The 18,384-nt window shown below is 41.4% G+C and overlaps 1 protein-coding gene across 2 annotated transcripts in view; it reads left to right on the forward strand.

Moving 5' to 3' along the window:
- The first annotated feature begins 1,693 nt into the window (after window positions 1-1,693).
- Window positions 1,694-18,384, forward strand: part of LOC126106897 (nucleolin-like) — a 56,911-nt gene continuing 40,220 nt past the window's right edge. The window contains exon 1 of one of the 2 annotated variants that reach the window (XM_049913312.1): window positions 1,694-1,829. The gene's annotated coding sequence lies outside the window, so the exon portion shown is untranslated. Of the gene's footprint in view, window positions 1,915-18,384 lie in introns of both variants that reach the window. The other variant, XM_049913311.1, reaches the window with a different exon arrangement.

Below are 18,384 nucleotides of genomic sequence, written 5' to 3' on the forward strand. Positions count from 1 at the left end.
GGAGAGTGACATGCCACCCCCCCCCCTTTCTCCACAATCTTGGTGTGACACTGACCTGTAACATATCCCGAAGTCTACAATATGCATTTTGAGGCTGTTGATATGAAAGTGGGAAGTACAGATCTTCCAGTTAAATCAGGAATAGCTTAAGTGCATTACTTGAAAGTAACACAGGAAAAGCTTAATTATGTAGGTGGTAGTAGTGTCGGCAAAAAGTTCTTGTGTGTGAAGTTGCCATGTAGAACACCAGGTGTAAAACTTTTCTCCCGAGTCTTGAACTGTGTCAGAACAAAAGTGAGGCATTCATATGACTGTTTTCATTTCTCTACACTTATACAGATGTCTGAGTTCTGCTGTGTTAACATTGCAAAGTCCTGTAGGCATGTGGAGTATTAACCAAAACTGTCATATTGGAAGCAGAATCAAACACATTTGTTACGTTACTTGATATTTTCAGGAGAAAAAGGCAATGTTGCTTCTTATTAATATAATACATTCAGAGTCACAGCAGTATTTGACCAACCATAACTGATGCTGAATGTGCATGTCGTCATATAATATGAAGGGCTTATTTCAATAGCGGTACAAGTCCATTACCTCCACTTTTCTGTCTATAATGCTTCTGAAATTAGTGATCCAAACATAAATAAAGGTTCATCTCTAGCAAGAAGCCATACGCTTGAATATTTCTGGTATCTCAAGTGCAGATTTGTCAGCGCTCATTTAACTTTACGACTCTGTATCTCAAAATGAACAAAAATGGACTTGTACCACTATTGAAATAAGCCCTTCATATGCACACACAGCACATCGATCTCCTGAGGCACAAGGCTCTCATAACGAAGTACGTACGTCGGTCAACAGATGACACTAGGAAAAGTATGTTAACTGCGCTTTTTAGTTGCTACTTGCGACTCTTAGTTGCGATTTGTCACAGAAATCGCAGTTTGACTCGGTAGCGAATAGCGTAGTATGAACTTTGCTCAACAGATGGCAGTGATAACTGCGGTTTTTAGTTGCTACTTGCGACTTGTCACGGTAATCGCAGTTGGACTCAATAGTGTATCGCAGAGATGGGCGTAGTACGAACTTTGACCCACAGATGGCACCGTTAACCACGCTTTCTAGTTGCTACTTGCGACTCTTAGTTGCGACTTGTCACGGAAATCGCAGTTGGACTCGATACCGTATCGCAGAGATGGACGTAGTACGATCTTTGGCCAACAGATGGCACTGTTAACCGCGCTTTCTAGTTGCTACTCGCAACTCTTAGTTGCGACTGAAATCGCAGAAAGCAGTGCTAAATTCGACCAATAGATGGCTCACGTCTTTGAATATGAAATACTACTTGCGACTGCTAACTGTGACTGAAATCGCAGTTAGATTCTGTAAAGTTGCTACTGTGATATCTGTGACTTCTCAGTCACTGTTATTTCTAACAGATACGCGTTTTCCTGCCCACCACTACAGTTGGACTCCATAGCGTACCGCAGAGATGGTCGTAGTACGAACTTTGGCCAACAGATGCCACTGTTAACCGCGCTTTTTAGTTGCTACTTGCGACTCTTAGTTGCGACTTGTCACTGAAATCGCAGAAAGCAGTGCTAAATTCGACCAATAGATGGCTCACGTCTTTGAATATGAAATAGTACTTGCGACTGTTAACTGTGACTGAAATCGCAGTTAGATTCTGTAAAGTTGCTACTGTGATATCTGTGACTTCTCAGTCACTGTGATTTCTAACAGATACGCGATTTCCTGCCCACCACTAGTTTCATGGTTTCTTGGTTTGAAATGATGTGTAGGGGCGGAAAACAAGTTATGATTTAGTGAGTGCTAATAAATTCATAATATAGTCAATAAACTAATCTGTAACTCACAAGTGCATGAATTAAGGCACTTATGAAGAAAAACGTAAGCCCATTCATTTGAAAATAATGTTTATGGTGTTAGAGTTAAGTATTTTGTAATGTAATGTAATGTAGAGAAGATTCTTCTTGAAGTCGTTTGCCGTATATTAAATGTAACAGATCAGCGAAGGCCATAAGCACATTAGAGTAGACAAACCCGCACGTAATAACAGAACAACAGTAGAACAAATGAATGATAGCTCCTTTAGTGTGTTTTGTCAAAATTTTCGAAGACTGCTATTCACACTTCCCAAATTTCGCTCAGTCATTTTCATTATACCTTTAAGTTACCCTACATAGTTGTATTCAAGCAAGTGGTTTTGTAATATTTACGTGTGTTACCACTCCAGTCACAAACATCATGTAAGCAATAGCTGCTGAGAGAATTTAGAGACACGTTGCTAATAAAGTCTGTTTGGACTATATATGTATTGTGTTGCGGAAAAGTGAGATACTATACAGTAAAATCATCTGAAGTAAGGGTTTTTTTTAAAAAAAGCTATATTCCAAGGAGACTGGTCTCTGGGATGTGGAAAGAAATTGGAATGTACATGGAAATTTATGTGCAGTACAGGAAATTACATTACTGTATTCCAGTTGTAATTCTAATTGTACACTACTCTAAATCATTAAATTTAGAATTTCTGTGAAGATCCTCTAAAATCTGATTTGGGAGAAGTGAGTTTCATATTCTGGCTATCCTCACATGAGGTTATATGATTTTCCCTTGTTGCTAATATTTCTGCTGTGATGGTTCCATTGATAAGGCCATGGCCGATTTCCTGCCCCATCCACACTTAATCCTGTGTATATGTTACATATGTGTATTTTTTAGCTGCTAGAGGTTGAGGTTGTGTGTGTGTCATAATATTGTACCATTCCACCATGTCTTAATTCATTTCTGTACTGTTCTTAGAAGCCCAGCTCCACAATGATTTCCATCTTCATTTTATTACCAACACACCATGATCCCTCATGTACTGGACATCCTGTTACTAGGATATCTGCAGTCTGCAAGGCTTATATCCCCTTTGTATTTTTGTGATAAATTATGATGTCTGCTACTTCACTGTGTGTGTAAGCTGTTCAAAAAGTTCCATTCAGTAGAATTCACAGCCATAATTATCAAGCAAACTGGAGACTATGTAAGAAAATAATGCCAAACTGCAGATAGCCTGAAGAGGTGACTGAGGTGACTGAAAGAGGTGGTGCAGTGTTTGATACTGAGATTTCATTTAGGAGGATGGAAATTAAAATCTCTGCTTGGAGAAATCTGGATTGAGGTTCTCCACAGTTTCCCTCTATCATAATAGGTTAAAGCTAGGATGTTTTTACTAAATAGAATGTGGCTAATTTCATTTCCCAGCCACTCCTAATCTACTTGTCTCAATTTATAATGAACTCACCATCAGTGAAACGTGAAACCTTATTCGTCCTTCCTTATCAGCAAAGAGCGTCGGATAGTTCCAGTTGTGTGCTCAAAATAATAAGCCACATGCCTTGCCTCTCATTAGTTACACAAAGCTATCCTCTCATTGACTATGCAGAACCCACACATTGCCAATGTATCTATCGTAGGGAAAAAGAGCTGACTGCCACTGCCCTGTTGTAGACTTTGATCAAAAAGTCTTATGAAAAACTTCAAAGAAATTAATTTCAGAGCGAAAACTACATTGGAAGTGCTTGAGGCTCGATAAGGATGAATCACTTAAGTAATTTTACGAGACGTGAAGATTAAAATAATTTTGTAAATCAGATGATGGATATGAGATATACATTTATTGTGTTTTAACCTACAATAAACATTAAGGTATTTTTGTGACATGAGGAGAACAATTTTACTTACTGCATGTAGTGAAAAACAGTATTAAATACAAGGAATACATATAATTTTGTGCCATGTCATTGTACATCACCAAAGTCTCAGCACCAATGTTTAGCTTCACTGAGAACTATTCACATTGCTCTCGGTGTAATCTAAGATATGACCATCAATTAATTCAGGTTCATCTGTCTGCTCTGTGGCTTCATACTGAGTCAGGGGTAAATAATATCCATGATGAACTGCAAGTCTGTACGTCTATGGACTAGGCTGTGTAGAATAGGACAATGATTTTTTGGTGTTAAGGTCATAATCGATGATTACTGTGTAGGATGACCACCGTTCTTGAAATTAATTTCACGTAATTCTCCACAAACAGCATGTTTCAGCAAAATTGTATCAGGATTTGAGGCCAAAGATTTGAACACACTGGTTTCTGAAAAGTTAATAGGTTGTTCATCTGTTAACTATCTTTCTTTCTGTTGTGTTAGGAGCTAACTCTGGCTCCTTACTGGGGAAAAAAAAGAAATAGCCTACTAATAGCATGAACCTACAAAACTTCACTGTACAGTACAGCAATTTAGCAGCAATGTAATGACGAGCCTCAGTAAAACGTATAGTAGACACCTAGTGATGCCATCACAAGAAAAACAATGAACTCCAGATAAATATCTAAAAATTTGCCCCATAGTTTATTGTTCCATTAGATAATAGTATTATTTAATGTACTGCACTGTCATGATAAGCCATAATAGTCTTAATTGCATTTTGTTGTTGCTTTACCTCTGATGATGATGATGCAATATCGCAAGTGAATTCAGTCTCAAAATGATGGGTTCCCATATCAGCTTCACAATGCATATTTTCATATAAATGACTCCTGTGCAAGATGCCATTTTGCATACGAAAGCTCAAAAATGATGTGTTGTTTCTTGGTGCAATACAAAACAACAGTGTGTGTGTTGCGACCATGTAATTTCTTCAAATAATACTCCACCAGTGGCTTGCCATCCTCCATTAGATACAAAAAGTGTATAAATATCAATATTTCTCAGTGTGTGGCTTACCATTGTGTAGCCATGAGTGCCTCATTTATCCATCGGCACCATAGATTCGTGCCCAGATACACAAAGAAGACAAAATGATGCTAAATGCGACACACACAATCAGAGACGTAGTCATTATTTCAATGCTCCATCTATAAATAGAATGAGAAGAAACTGTAGGCTAACGCATTGTATGGCACAATAAAAAGTCCATTTTACCACACGTGTAATGCCGATCAAGAATGAAACATTAACTATTTATTCAAACAGCGGGATCTACATGGGTGAATGGGTATGTTTATTAACTCCATCTACGTCTACATGATTACTCTGAAAATCACACATAGATGCGTGGCAGAGGGTTCATCGAACCACCTTCACAATAATTCTCTATTATTTCACTCTCAGCATGCAGAAAAAATGAACACCTATGTCTCTCTGTGCGAGTTCTGATTTGCCTTATTTTGTCGATTTCTGTTATTTCATTATGATGATCATTTCTCCCTACGTAGGTCAGGATCAACAAAATATTTTCGCATTTGGAGGAGAAAGTTGGCAGTTGAAATTTTGTGAGAACACCTATCACAATGAGAATCACCTTTGTTTTAATGATGTTCATCCCAAATCCTGCATCATGTCCGTGACACTCTCTCCCCTATTTCTTGATAATACAAAATGTGCTGCTCTTCTTTAAACTTTCTCGATTTACTCCTTTAATTCTGTCTGGTAAAGATCCCACAATGTGCAACAGTACTCCGGAAGAGGATGGAAAAAGCATAGTGTAGGCAGTCTCTCTATTAGATCTGTTGTGTTTTGCCAATAAATCACAGGCTTTTGTTCACCTTTGCCACAACATTTTGCAAGTGTTCTTTTCAATTTAAGTTGTTTGTAATTGTAATTCCTAGGTATTTAGTTTATGGCCTTTAGCTTTGACTGATTTATCATGTAGGCCCTAACTGAAATTTAACGGATTCCTTTTATCACTTTTGTGGATGACATCACACTTTTCATTATTTAGAGTCAGTTGCCAATTTTCGCACCATACAAATATCTTTTCTAAATTGTTTTACAGTTTGATTTGATCTGATTACTTTACAAGATGATAAATGTGAACATCTGCAAATAACCAAAGACGGCGTCTCAGATTGTCTCCTAAATCATTTATATAGATAAGGAACAGCAGAGGGCCTATAACACTACCTTGGGGAATTCCAGAGATCACTTCTGTTTTACTCAATGACTTTCTTTCAGTTACTATGAACTGTGGCTCATCTGACAGGAAATCATGAATCCAGTCACATAATGAGACAATATTCCATAAGCACGCAATTTGGTTACAAGCTGCTTGTGAGGAAAAGTGTCAAAAGCCATCCATCTGGAAATCTAGAATCACTTATGGAAAAATTTAGGCAGGGAGTTTGAATTGTACATAGACCTGAAACTTCATTTATCAGCCATGCCAATCCACAAGATACACTGTAACAGTTGTTTTAGATATATTTTCTAACCAAGTAATATTATGCATTGTATTTTGGGAACATTATAATACCAATCAGGATACATGTCATTGAACTGACATTGTATCATATGAGGGGTGTTCAGAAATAAGAAGTGATTCTAGAACACCATGCAAATGCTAGATGGCAGTTGTGAACAGTGAGTACAGCGAAAGGACAGCACCAGTTTTTTTTTATTAAGTAGAGAATGGATGAGATACGAGGTGAGTGTCGTGGACAAAGAGGGCTGCATGGTTTTTCTGCAAGGAAGTAGTCAGAACAATAGATTCATAAATGTTTAACAGCAGTGTGTGGTCAAGAAGCTTCTGTTTATGGGGCAGATAATTGTCATCAGCACTTGAATAATGAGCAAAGTTGACATTACTGGGGCTCGTTCTTGTGTCACACCCACCATTATTCACTGGGTCTTGTTCCATCTGGGTGTGCTTGATTCAATAATGCAAAGGATGTGCTGTGGGCTAATGAAGAAGTCTTACAGGCAACTGTCTATGAGTGGGTGCTTAGTACTCTCAAACATTGATTCCGTGACACAATAATGAAGTTTCCAGGAAGGTGGCAGTGGTGTACTGACATCAGTTGGGAGTATGTTGAGAGATCCTGTGTTCATTGACTCATGTTCATTAATAAATAATGCACAAATAATTACTATTGTAAACCATTTAGTAGTGCCCCTGTTAGATAAGGTTACTCGACAACATACTGATGATTAAGGTAGCAGAAAATTTTTTTCACACAAGTTCATTTCAGGAATGGGGTAGCACATATCAGATGGAAGAGAGCCAGTCCACGACTGATTTCACCAGTGGCTTTCTTCCGTCGTATACAGGAATTGAACAAAGTACAAGAAAGAATCACAAATTAGGAGTGTCATGATCACCCTGTGGAATTTTCCTGTGATGATTTATTGTAAAGTGTGAAGGAAATGATCCATGAAGATCGTTATGTGACAATGACACTGTACCTGCCCTACATTTTTCATGTGGAACCACTTACTGCATCATTCATATGTGGTTGAATTTACAAAAATTTACAAATTTACTTTACAAAAAGTCTCCTGCTTTTCAATCATAGTTACAAACGAAACAGAATGGGCTGTCTGTGTAGCACATCATGTTGCAGTGAAGGCAATGATTTTATAACACTGATCATTTTAGGGGACGAGTCACGGGTCCACCACTACCAACCTGATTTGTAACACTCCTCTGTGGAATGAAATAAGTCCTCCTTCCCAGCAAAACTAAAATTTGAGACAGTTTCATAGTCTCTTAGGCTGTGTAGTGTGTCATATTGCGAAAAATTCCAGCCTCACGAAGGGTCCCATAATGTCATAAATTCTTGTACCATTCCGTGGGAAGTGCAACAGGCTGTACGCCACAGACGACCTGGACTCCTGATAGCAGGCATGATTCTCATGGATGACAAAGCCCACTCTCATACAGCAAGGCAGACACTGGTTTTGCAAACGTTCTGTTGGGAACTTTTGGAACAGCACCAACTTAACCCCTGGAGTTTGGTTCTCTTATCTACTTGTTCCATAGATCATATTCCAATAAATGTTATGATTTTGAATATGTCAACAGAACAAACATAGACCTCATATAAAGAAAGAAAATGGCTACATGCTAGCTGTTTACAGATTTCTTATTTAAAAACTAGCTTAGTGCCTGTTGCTTCGCTCATGTAGACTGTATGATCTGCAAAGATTTTTTTGGTTTCCTTTAATCAAATTTTTATGTTGTTCACAAATTGCAACACCTTCTGAACTTTGCACGCTAATTAAGGCCATAGAAGACTGCTCTGTTCTAAATGTACTTCTAACCAAAAAACTATTCTGGTAGCTGAAGTCAAAGGCTTTTGTTAGTCATGTAATTTTTTTCTCTTCATGATATTTCCATAGAAATGTCCATCCCATAACACATTACTACATATCTAACAGAAATGAAATTCCAATTTACACAGATTTAGCTTCAAAAATTTTCTAATATAACAAAATATTTTTAAAAATGTTTTCATCCCCTATTTCACCTCCTTAGGGGTTGAATTTCCAAAAGTGGTGGAACACCCATTTTTTAAAATTTCTTATTGAGAAACCAAATACCAATTTTCGTGGTTGTACCTCAAAATTGCCTTAATAGTGATATGTTTTCAAAAAGCTTTTCATCCACTACTTCACCCCCTTAGGAGTGGAATTTTGAACAACTCTTTCTTAAACAGTGCCGCACCCTCATTAAACTTAAGTTTCTATCCTTAGCAGTTTGCGATGGGCGATGATGAGCCAGTGAACCAGTCTCGCTCTGTTTCACCCACATGGGGGTTGAAATTCCAAGAATCTGTGGAACACATATTTTCTCATTTCCAACTGAGAAGCCAAATACTGATTTTCAGAGATTTAGCTTTAAATTACCTACATAATGGAATGTTTTCACAAAACATTTCATTCTCTGTTTCACCTCCTTGGGAGAAGAATTTTCAAAAACAGTGAAATGGGTATTTTTTATTTCGAACAGAGAACCCAAACTCAAATATTCATAAATTCAATCTCAAAAATGCTTGTATAATGAAATATTTCCATAAAAGCTTTCATCATCTGTTTCACCACAATAGGGGCTGAATTTCCAAAAACAGTGAAATATGTAATTTTTTGTGTCTGACTGAGAAGCCAAATTCAAATTATCATAGATTTAGCATTGCTCTCATCGTGAAATATTTTTAAAACATTTTATCCCCTATTTCAACCCCTTAGGGGTCAGAATTTCTGAAAATACTGAAACACTTTTTTTTTTTTTAAATTTGTAACAGAGATGTCATATACCAATTTTCATAGAAGCAGCTTTAAACAGGGTGTCTACGACCCGGGACAACCGGGAAAAACCCGGGAATTTTTTCATCCGGGAGAAAACCGGGAAAAACCCGGGAATTTTTCGGAATTCCGGGAATTTTTCATTGTGTTAGCTTTCAGTTAAATTTTTGTAATTTTGACTGCAGAATTGATTCTCTAGCAAAGAATGTTATTGTATCCTGCTACTGGAGAATGATACTGCAGCAAGAAAATATAAACGAGAGGGAAAAAATAAAACTTTGGTGGCAAAGGAAATGTGCAATTTACAACAACAAAACACCGTGCACGCACAAGCGTCTGCAAATAGCAAAAATATGTCAAAGGCCGTAGGGTGCAGACTGTAATTCTTCGTAACAATAAACGGCTTGCTATGAGCATGACGTCACAACTGTTCACGTAAGGTTCGTTTGACCAATTGCCAGCGGTCTGTTGCGCATGCGCATTTGACTCGCGTATAAGCAGTACCTTCTCCCGCTACTTGAAGTTTGGCTGTTAGCTGTATCGGTAGTAGCAGCAAGCAGCCAGATGCAAACGAGAAAAATTTTTCTCCCGCGCCCTAGCTGCCAGATTCGCGCTTGCACAGAGTTGTAGTGGGGAGGGGGTTCTCCACGTGACCCGTGTTTACGTTAAGTGATTTCGCTGCTTCTCTTCGTGTACAGCTCCAACATCAAATGAAAACAAAACGGATTTCTGTGGCCGGAAGTTATCAAGTGAATTAAAATACATTCATATAATTACGGATGGCAAAAATATATTATATATATATAAGTTATCAAGTGAATTAAAGTACATTCATATAATTACGGAGGGCAAAAATATATTATTAATTTCAGTTTTCTGATTTTATTTTATTTCCAAGTTTGCAGCAGTCAAGCATTAATCGCATTGCAGAACAGTGAAGTTAATTTTGCAAGTTTGCTAAAGAAATTTAATCTTTCTGCTGAGGCAGTCATTTTATTTGAAACGAAGTGTTTCATTCTACAGTATTGCCTAGTTCCAAGCGAAGCTAATTTCAAGTGCACGTTATCATCTTCTGCCATATATGGCATTATGCCATAATAAAGAACCAAAAATGAGATCGCAGAGTACTGGTACTCCAAGAAAATTTACATCCCAAAAACCACACTGACAAGCTTAATACACACGAACATGCGGGCTTCCTACACCAATACAGTTGCACACGCTGCCTGTTTTTCTGGCGCTCTCTGGCAACTGGTAAATCGAACCTATTTCTAACAGTCTCCGGATAGTATTGTGAACGGTGGTTAGAAAAGCGTTACTTTCAAAGTAAATTTCTTTTTACGTGTGAGAAAGTGGGATGGATCTCTAAATCACAGAGCATTCGAAACTGAACAGTTTGAGGACCAGCCACTTACAAGAATTTCGAGCCGAGACATTTATGTCAGAATTTTAAATTTACTGGCACATTTGTGTGATGTATCTTAAAGTATAACACACGCAAAAAAAAAAAAAAAAAAATAAAATAAAATAAATATTACATGTGAAAACTTAGCTGTGACCAGTGATCTTGTTATTGGCTGCCTATAACACGTGTCCTATGCTCTGAATAGCTGCTGTCATCGGGTGGCGAGATCTCGTGGCTTGAGATATGACTCGCTTACAAAAGGACATCGCAACCTCGGTTTCAACGCTCCGGAAACTAACGCGCTGTGTTTGGTGCAATTCGAATTTATACATTCGTAATACGAAAATATGCAGCGTATATGTTGCTGCAAATCAAAGGTCTTTCCAAAACTTCTCTCTTTTTTTTAATTAAAAGTCTCTCCAAAACTTCTCTGCCCCGTCTTTTTTTTTTTTTTTTTTTTTTCCGGGAAGTTCTGCACGATTGTATAAAACGTTAACCGTTCAAAGGATTGATAAGTTATACAGTTCCGAGGGAAAATCTACGGAAAACCTACTGTCACTTAGCACAGAAAAAGCGTATTTTCGCCTGGGAAAAAGCATATTTTTTAAACGGGATTTCCAGGAGAAATCCGGGAATTTTTTTTCCTTGTCCCTGTATACACCCTGTTAAAAAATACATTAGTAGTTCATAAATAACGATTTGCATTTAAAAAAAGATCTATTATTATTATATTAAAGGAGCAAAAAAGGAGAGGAGTGGGGAAAGACAGGCAGGTGCATTGGCAGAGGACTGCAAATAAACTGGGTGGGAGATGAGAATGGGTTGGAGATGATATGACAGCGGGGGTGGAAACAGTTGGGTGCACGGTGTGGGGACAATATGTTACCATAGGTTGAGGCCAGGATAATTACAGAAATGGAGAATGTGTTGTGAGGATAACTCCCATCTGCACAGTTCAGAAAAACTGGTGGTGGCGGGAATGGTCCAGATGGCTCGGGTAGAAGCAGCCATTGAAATAAATTATGTCCAGCTGCATGTTGCGCTACAGGGTCGTCTACTTTGCTCGTGGCCAAAGTTTGGTGGTGGCCACTCATCCTGGTGGACATCTGGTTGGTAGTCATACCAACACAAAAAGCTGTGCAGTGATTGCAGCTGAGCTGGTAAATGACATGCCTGCTTCCACAGGTGTCACAGCCCCTGATTGGGTAGAATAAACATGTGACAGGGTGGAATAGGAAATGCTGAATGGTTGGATTGGGCAGGCTTTGCATCTGGGTCTTCCACAGGAATATGATTCTTGCGGCAAGGGGTTGGTATTGGGAGAGGCATAGGGATGACTAGGATGTTGTTGTGGTTGGGTGGCTGATTGCACACCACTGTAGGAGGGGTGGGAAGTCTCAGATAGAATGTCCCTCATTTCAGATCATGATAGATAATCAGAGCCCTGGTGAAGGATGTGGTTCAATTGCTCCAGTCCGGGGTGACAAGGGGACACTGCTTTGTGGCTTTTTCTTGGGGGTGGCGGGAGGATTGGGGGTGTGAGGAGAAATGACATGGGAGATCTGTTTGCTGGCTAAGTCTTGGGCATAGTGCCTCTCTGTAAAGGCCTTTTTGCCGAGGCCCACAGCATTCTGAGCAAGGGAGTTTTTGTCTCTGCAGATATGAAATCCCCAGGTGGCTAGGCTGTAGAAAAGGGATTTTTAGAAGTGAAAGAGATGATAGATGATAGCTGTCAAAGTGCAGGTACTGGTGGTGATTGGTGGGTTTAATGTGGACCGAGGTGTGGATGGAGCTATCAGAGAGGAGGAGGTCAACATCTATGATATGCTGGGTTTAGGAGGACCACGTGAAGCAGATGGGAGAGAAGGTGTTGAATTGTGAATTAACGGAGATTGGGTGTCTTGGCCCTGAGTCCAGATCATGAAGACATCATCAATAAACCTGAACCAGACTAGGGGTTTGGTGTTTTGGGAGGCTAGGAAGGTCTCCTCTAGATAGCCCATAAAAAGGTGCAAAGGATGTTGGGGAAGATAGTGTTCAATAGCGATAAGCCCACGGGCATGAGGGATGTTGGTGTATAGGGAAGGAGCGTCAACAGTGATGAGTAGGGATCCAGGAGATAAAGGAGTTGGGATGGTGGAGAAATGGCATAGGAAGCGATTGGCGTCTGACATGGGAGTCTGGATTACGGGCAATTGGTTGGAGGTGTTGGACAACAAGGGCTGAAATTCTTCCAGTGGGGGCACAATAACCAGCCATAATGGGGTGTCCAGGATTGTTGATTTTGTGGATTTTGGGGAGCATGTAGAAGGTAGGTGTGCTGGGTGTCATAGGGATGAGGAGCGAATTGGATTCAGGGGAGATGTTCTGGAAAGGGTCTAAGGCTTTAATTAGGGATTAGAGTTTGTGTTGGACTTCTGGGATGGGATCAATCAGCCTGGCAGAGTTTATTGGTGGCGGAATCAGGTAATTGGCGGAGGGCTTCTGCTGTGTAGTCTTTGTGATTCATAACAACAGTTGTGGAACCCTTGTCTGCAGGTATGATGATTAGGTCAGGATTTGTTCTGAGGTTGTTTATGGCTGTTCTTTTTTCTACTGAAAGGTTGATGTTCTGAGGAAGAGACCTGGGGAAGGATGGTGAGGCTAGGTTGGAAGTAATGAATTCCTAGAAGGTGACCAGTGGGTGGGGGGGGGGGGGGTCATGGTTGGATGGTGGTGTGAAATGAAAGAGGCAAGGTTCAATGTTGGAATTTGGATGTTGCAGGGATTAGGAGAAGGAGAGTAGGTCTTTAATAAGTCCAGCATGGTTAAATTTGGGTGTAGGGCTAAAGGTAAGGTCTTTGGACATGACTGAAACTTCTGTGGAGCTGAAGCTTGTGGTGGAAAGTTTAGCAACAATGTTACAGGAATGTTTTGGCTTTGGTTTTGATAGAGAGTTGGTAGGGAGTTTAGGGGGATGGGGCAAGTTGAAAAGGTCAGCTAGGCAGGGTTTAGCTGCAATGAAGGGTGGACAAGGGGGAAGAGTGTGGGTATGATAGGGGTTGGACAGTGGTGCGTGGAGACAGCAGTGGGATGTCAGCAGGTAGGATAACTTATAGAGGTGGTGTCTGGAATGCTCCTCCAAGTGCTGGAGAGCAAGAGATTCCATTTCAGAGATGTGATGTATGGAGTAGTGATTGTAGAGTAGTGGTATTTTGCAGACGGAACAGAGGGGGTTCTGAGATGCCTGTGCCTTGGAGATGTGTTTTTGCAATACCAGGTTTTGAGGGATAGGGATTGGCAGAATCTGAAAAGGTGTATGTCATTGTGAAAGGTGGGGGGGGGGGGGGGGGGGGGGGAGTGCAATCCAGAGAAACGAATCCAGTTAGGCCATTTGGAGGGATTCCACAGTTTAGGCAGCATTTGAGAAACAGGATGTGGGACTGGCTTTTAGCCAGGAAAAGGGAAACTTTTCTGAATGGGTGTAGAAAGAGGGAGCAAGGGTCCAATGTACCAGGAATGGCATAAAGGAAATGGGATGACGCAGAAATGTGTAAAATAGGTGTCGATGGTTGAGAGAGATACATAAACATGCATATAAAATATGAAAAGACTTACAGAAACTTGCACAAATACACAAAAATACACACAGATATGTAAAAACATGCACAGATACATAAAAAATATGTAAAAATACACACAAATACATTAAAAATGTTGTACAGAAAGATGGGCGAAAAGGAACAATGAGGGGTGTGTGTGTGTGTGTGTGTGTGTGTGTGTGTGTGTGTGTGTGTGTGTGTGTGTGTGTGTGTGTGTGTGAGAGAGAGAGAGAGAGAGAGAGAGAGAGAGAGAGAGAGAGAATGGTATGTACCTCTCTTTTACTGATGAAGGCTGTGGTCGAAAGCTTCATGTAAGTGTCTTTCCTGTCTGCAGCTTGACATGTCTTCTTCACGGTAAGTAGCACTCTGTATTTTCCTGCATTGTTAGAATTAAAATAATAATAGGAAGCATGCTGCATAAGGATTTGCTTTGTTTTTAAAATTATTAGTAATGGACAAAAAATGGTATGGTATCGAGAAAACCAGTTGCTTGCAGTTATCAGAACATAACTGAGTGATCCCAAGGTGCTCTTATTTGAATGGCATTCCTATTGTTGTATTCATTTTAATGTGTTAGATTTCCTTAGTATAAATAGGTAGACTTCAAGCATTTATGCAAGGAATAGGTGTTTGCTTATGTAATACCTGTGTACACACTTGCATGCCCACACAAAATTTTGCGTAGGTAAGGAAAGTGGAAATTAAGCACAGCATTAGACTCTATCCTCAGCACACACTTAATAGCCAGATTTAGTTGTGACATTGTAGTATTCTATCTAATTTTAGCTGTCTTGCTCCGGCCAAATTCAGTACCCAAGAACTCCTCGTGTATTTTTGTTCTGTTCCTCCTGCTGTACATGTATTGAATTTTGTTCATGATGTCATTCTACCTACAGTTAAAAATAAGAGAGATGGGGTGGGAGACATGCAAGTAGTAGTTAGGGATTGGGGGGGGGGGGGAGAGGAAAAATTCTTCGGCTCCCTTCTATGCTCTTGTGTTGAGGAGCGTGTTCACCTTATTGTGAGACACGCAGTGTGTTATCGTGTTGCCGGGACAATTGATAACATGCACGTGGTGATAGATCCGTATCAAAATTTCCTAAATGCTTGGCCATCTGAAGTTCCCACTTTGGGCATTTTCATGTCTCAGCATGCCCTACATGTTCCATGAATTTGGACGAATTTGGCTATGACGAGTAGCTTCCTCTCCTTGTAAGATTGCTTGCATTTTAGAATGGTTACGTTTCAAGCTTAATGTTCTGTGCCCTTTCTGATAAAGGAAGTAAGTCAGTATTTATGTTCTGGATGGCTGTGTGTGGATTTATTGAGCTCATACTTAAGGATAACTGAGTGTTGTCACCTTATAAATGATATTTGCAATGGGGGATAATAGCCAACACATAATTAACATAAAATGAGGAAAGTAATGGGCCCTATACTACATTCCTCCATTGTGACCTCGTTCCTATCATTACAAACTCTTGGCGGTATGTAAGTTACGAGTGCAACCATTGTACAGCACTTGAAGAAAAAAATTGACTTTTGAGTTTAGCGGGTAGAATACCGAAGTAGACAATGTCGAAAGCTTTGCTGAAATCCAAAAAGTGCATAATAGTCACCTCTTGTTTGTCCATAGCTTGTTTCAGTTTGTCAATCACTTTCATTAGAGGAGCTTTGAAATTTTTCTGGAATAAACCATGGATCCGGTTGTTTCCCATTAAAGAGTATTATACAGCTGTAAGTGGTGTTCTGTTTGCAAGACGTATTACCACAACTGCGGTTGTCGGGAACACAGACTTGTTTGTAAAGCGTCTAGTAATTACTACAGGGCAGAGAGAGAGAGAGAGAGAGAGAGAGAGAGAGAGAGAGAGAGAGAGAGCAGGGGGGGGGGGGCAGTTTGCATTGCATTTGTTCATGAGTAAAAAGTAGAGACAAGTTACAGGAAGGGTAGTTTTAAACTATGAAGACAACAATAATATTCGTGAGAGAAGGGCAGAATAGTGACAGAGGGAAAACTGACCATATACGTTAATTTTTGGGGAAACATTAAGAGAGTGATGCATGTGTGGCACGCACGGGGCCCCAAGCTATTGCAGTCTCCTTCCTTTTTCCAGACTGCATTACCATCCCTGTTTCTCTCCTTCCCTGTCCTTGCTCCTTTCTCCCTGGCCCCTCCTTTCCCCCTTGGTGGACTTCTTTATATGCACCTGGCTATCTTCCCAACTTTGTTTTGGTATGTGCTATTGTTTAGTTTGCTGTTTCTATCTCCTTTACGGCGTTTTTGGTCCCCTCGGGGTTTGAACTCCATTTCCGACATTTTCCATTCAGTGTGAGCCATTTGGGGATGAACTCCCAACCTAGTTTCCATGGTGCAGGCTCCTCTCCCCCTCCCCTCCCTTTTCCCCTTGCATCCTGGCTCCCTTCCTGCTAGGTAACCAGCACGGTAGCCAGTCCGTGTGGGGGGGCTGTTAAGTACCCACTTGACTGAGCCCCCTGACAACACAGGGATCACACTGCTAGTGCCTGAGCTGTTGACGCCTCTTTTGTGCCAAGGAGTCGATGCTCGTCACTTGGGGGCATCAGAACTCCCAGCAATGGCCGCCGTGCCAGGCAGCCCTCGCTGTGGCTGGGTGGTGCCCATGGGGTGAGCTCCTGGTCGGAGTGGGTGGTACTAGGGCAGACGCCTTGTACATGAAGCGACAAAAGCTTCAACATCCTGGCCATTCTGTGGCCGTCTCTTAAAGTGCTAGAAGACTTGACACTCCTTCTTCTGATCCTTCTGCCTTCCCCTCCCTGTCCCCCTGGGAGGAGGGTCAAGCTCGCCGGCTTGGGTGGAAACCTTTCCTTCGGTACCTGGTTTGTACCAGGACAGATGGCAACAGGTTTTGCTATGACCAAGCCTTTTAAATGCTTACGTTTTGGACACGTCTTCCCGCTGCACCAATGATCCCCTCTGCTGTTACTGTGGGTACCCCCCTCCATGAGGGGAGTGCCTGTGCTCCCCCACCAGTGTGTGTAAATTGTAATGCGCAGCATCCTCTACGCTCGCCAGCATGCCGGGTGTAGGTGAAAGAACAACGGATTCAAGAGTACGAGACCTTGGATCGACGTACCTACACCGAGGCGTGTCAAAAGTATGACCAGCTCCATCCCTTGTCTATAACTTCTGCTTTTGCTTCAATTATGTCCATTCCCTCTCCTCTTCCCAGCCCCACCCCATTCACCCCACATCTTTCACCTCACTCTCACTCCCCCACTCCCCATCAGCACTCATACACAGCCCTTTGGGTGTTGCTCCCCATCCCCTGCCAGAGAAGTGCTCCCCTTCTTTGGCAGCTGCCGGTACTGGAGCTCCCTCCCGAGACTTCTCTTCCCGGCACCCCCCTGAAAGCAATTTGCAGCTCCACATCAGCCGCGCAGTCCGCAGCTGGTGGCTGCCGAGATTGCCAGGTGTAATTCCATGCCCGACTTTGTTGCAGTCTGCCCTTCTCTTCCATCACAAGACAAGAACCAGAAACGGAAGAACAAGGGCAAAGCCCCTCCAGTACCTCCTGAGGTACCCCTTCTTTCCTCCTACTCTGCTGCTTGCATTGCTCTTCAGGAGACCCATTTTGTCAATTCTTACTCACCCACCCTTTGTGGGTTCCATGCTTTCTGTTGGAACCGAATTGGCCCGTTGCGGGCTTCAGGTGGTGTTTGCACCTTCGTCCACAAGGACATTGTTAGTACATGGGTTTCCCTCCTTACCACTCCAGAAGCAATTGCTCTAGGGGTCCGTCTGGCCACTCCAATCACAGTCTGTAATCTCTACCTCCCGCCTGACAGGCCACCCACATCCCTTACCACAACCACCCTTCTTCAACAACTCCCTTCTCCCTTTCTGCTTCTAGGAGACTTTAATGCCCACAACCCTTTTTCGGGTAGGATGGTTGATACTACCACATAGCGGTATTGATGAGTCTACACAGACTTACACTGCTGCCATCCTTTCCGCAGCTGTTTCAGCCATCTCTTCTTCCTTGGGTTCCCCCCATCGGAAGATGGTCCCTTGGTGGACTCCGGGAATTGCTATGACCATAAAAGACTGCCACCGTGCTCTTCAACACTTCAAGCGGCACCCTTCTACTGCCTCCTTCTGGTCTTTAAACGGTTCTACACCCGGGCCAGTTACCTAATCAAATTTCAGCAACGGATTTGCTGGGAACGATATGTGGCTGCCATAGGACCGCACACCCCCTCTTCACAAGTTTGTCTGAAACTCAGATGAATTTTTGGACATTGTCCTCCCACCGGCGTTTCAGGA

The sequence above is a fragment of the Schistocerca cancellata genome, chromosome 10 (assembly GCF_023864275.1).
Source record: "Schistocerca cancellata isolate TAMUIC-IGC-003103 chromosome 10, iqSchCanc2.1, whole genome shotgun sequence".
Lineage (NCBI taxonomy): Eukaryota > Metazoa > Arthropoda > Insecta > Orthoptera > Acrididae > Schistocerca > Schistocerca cancellata.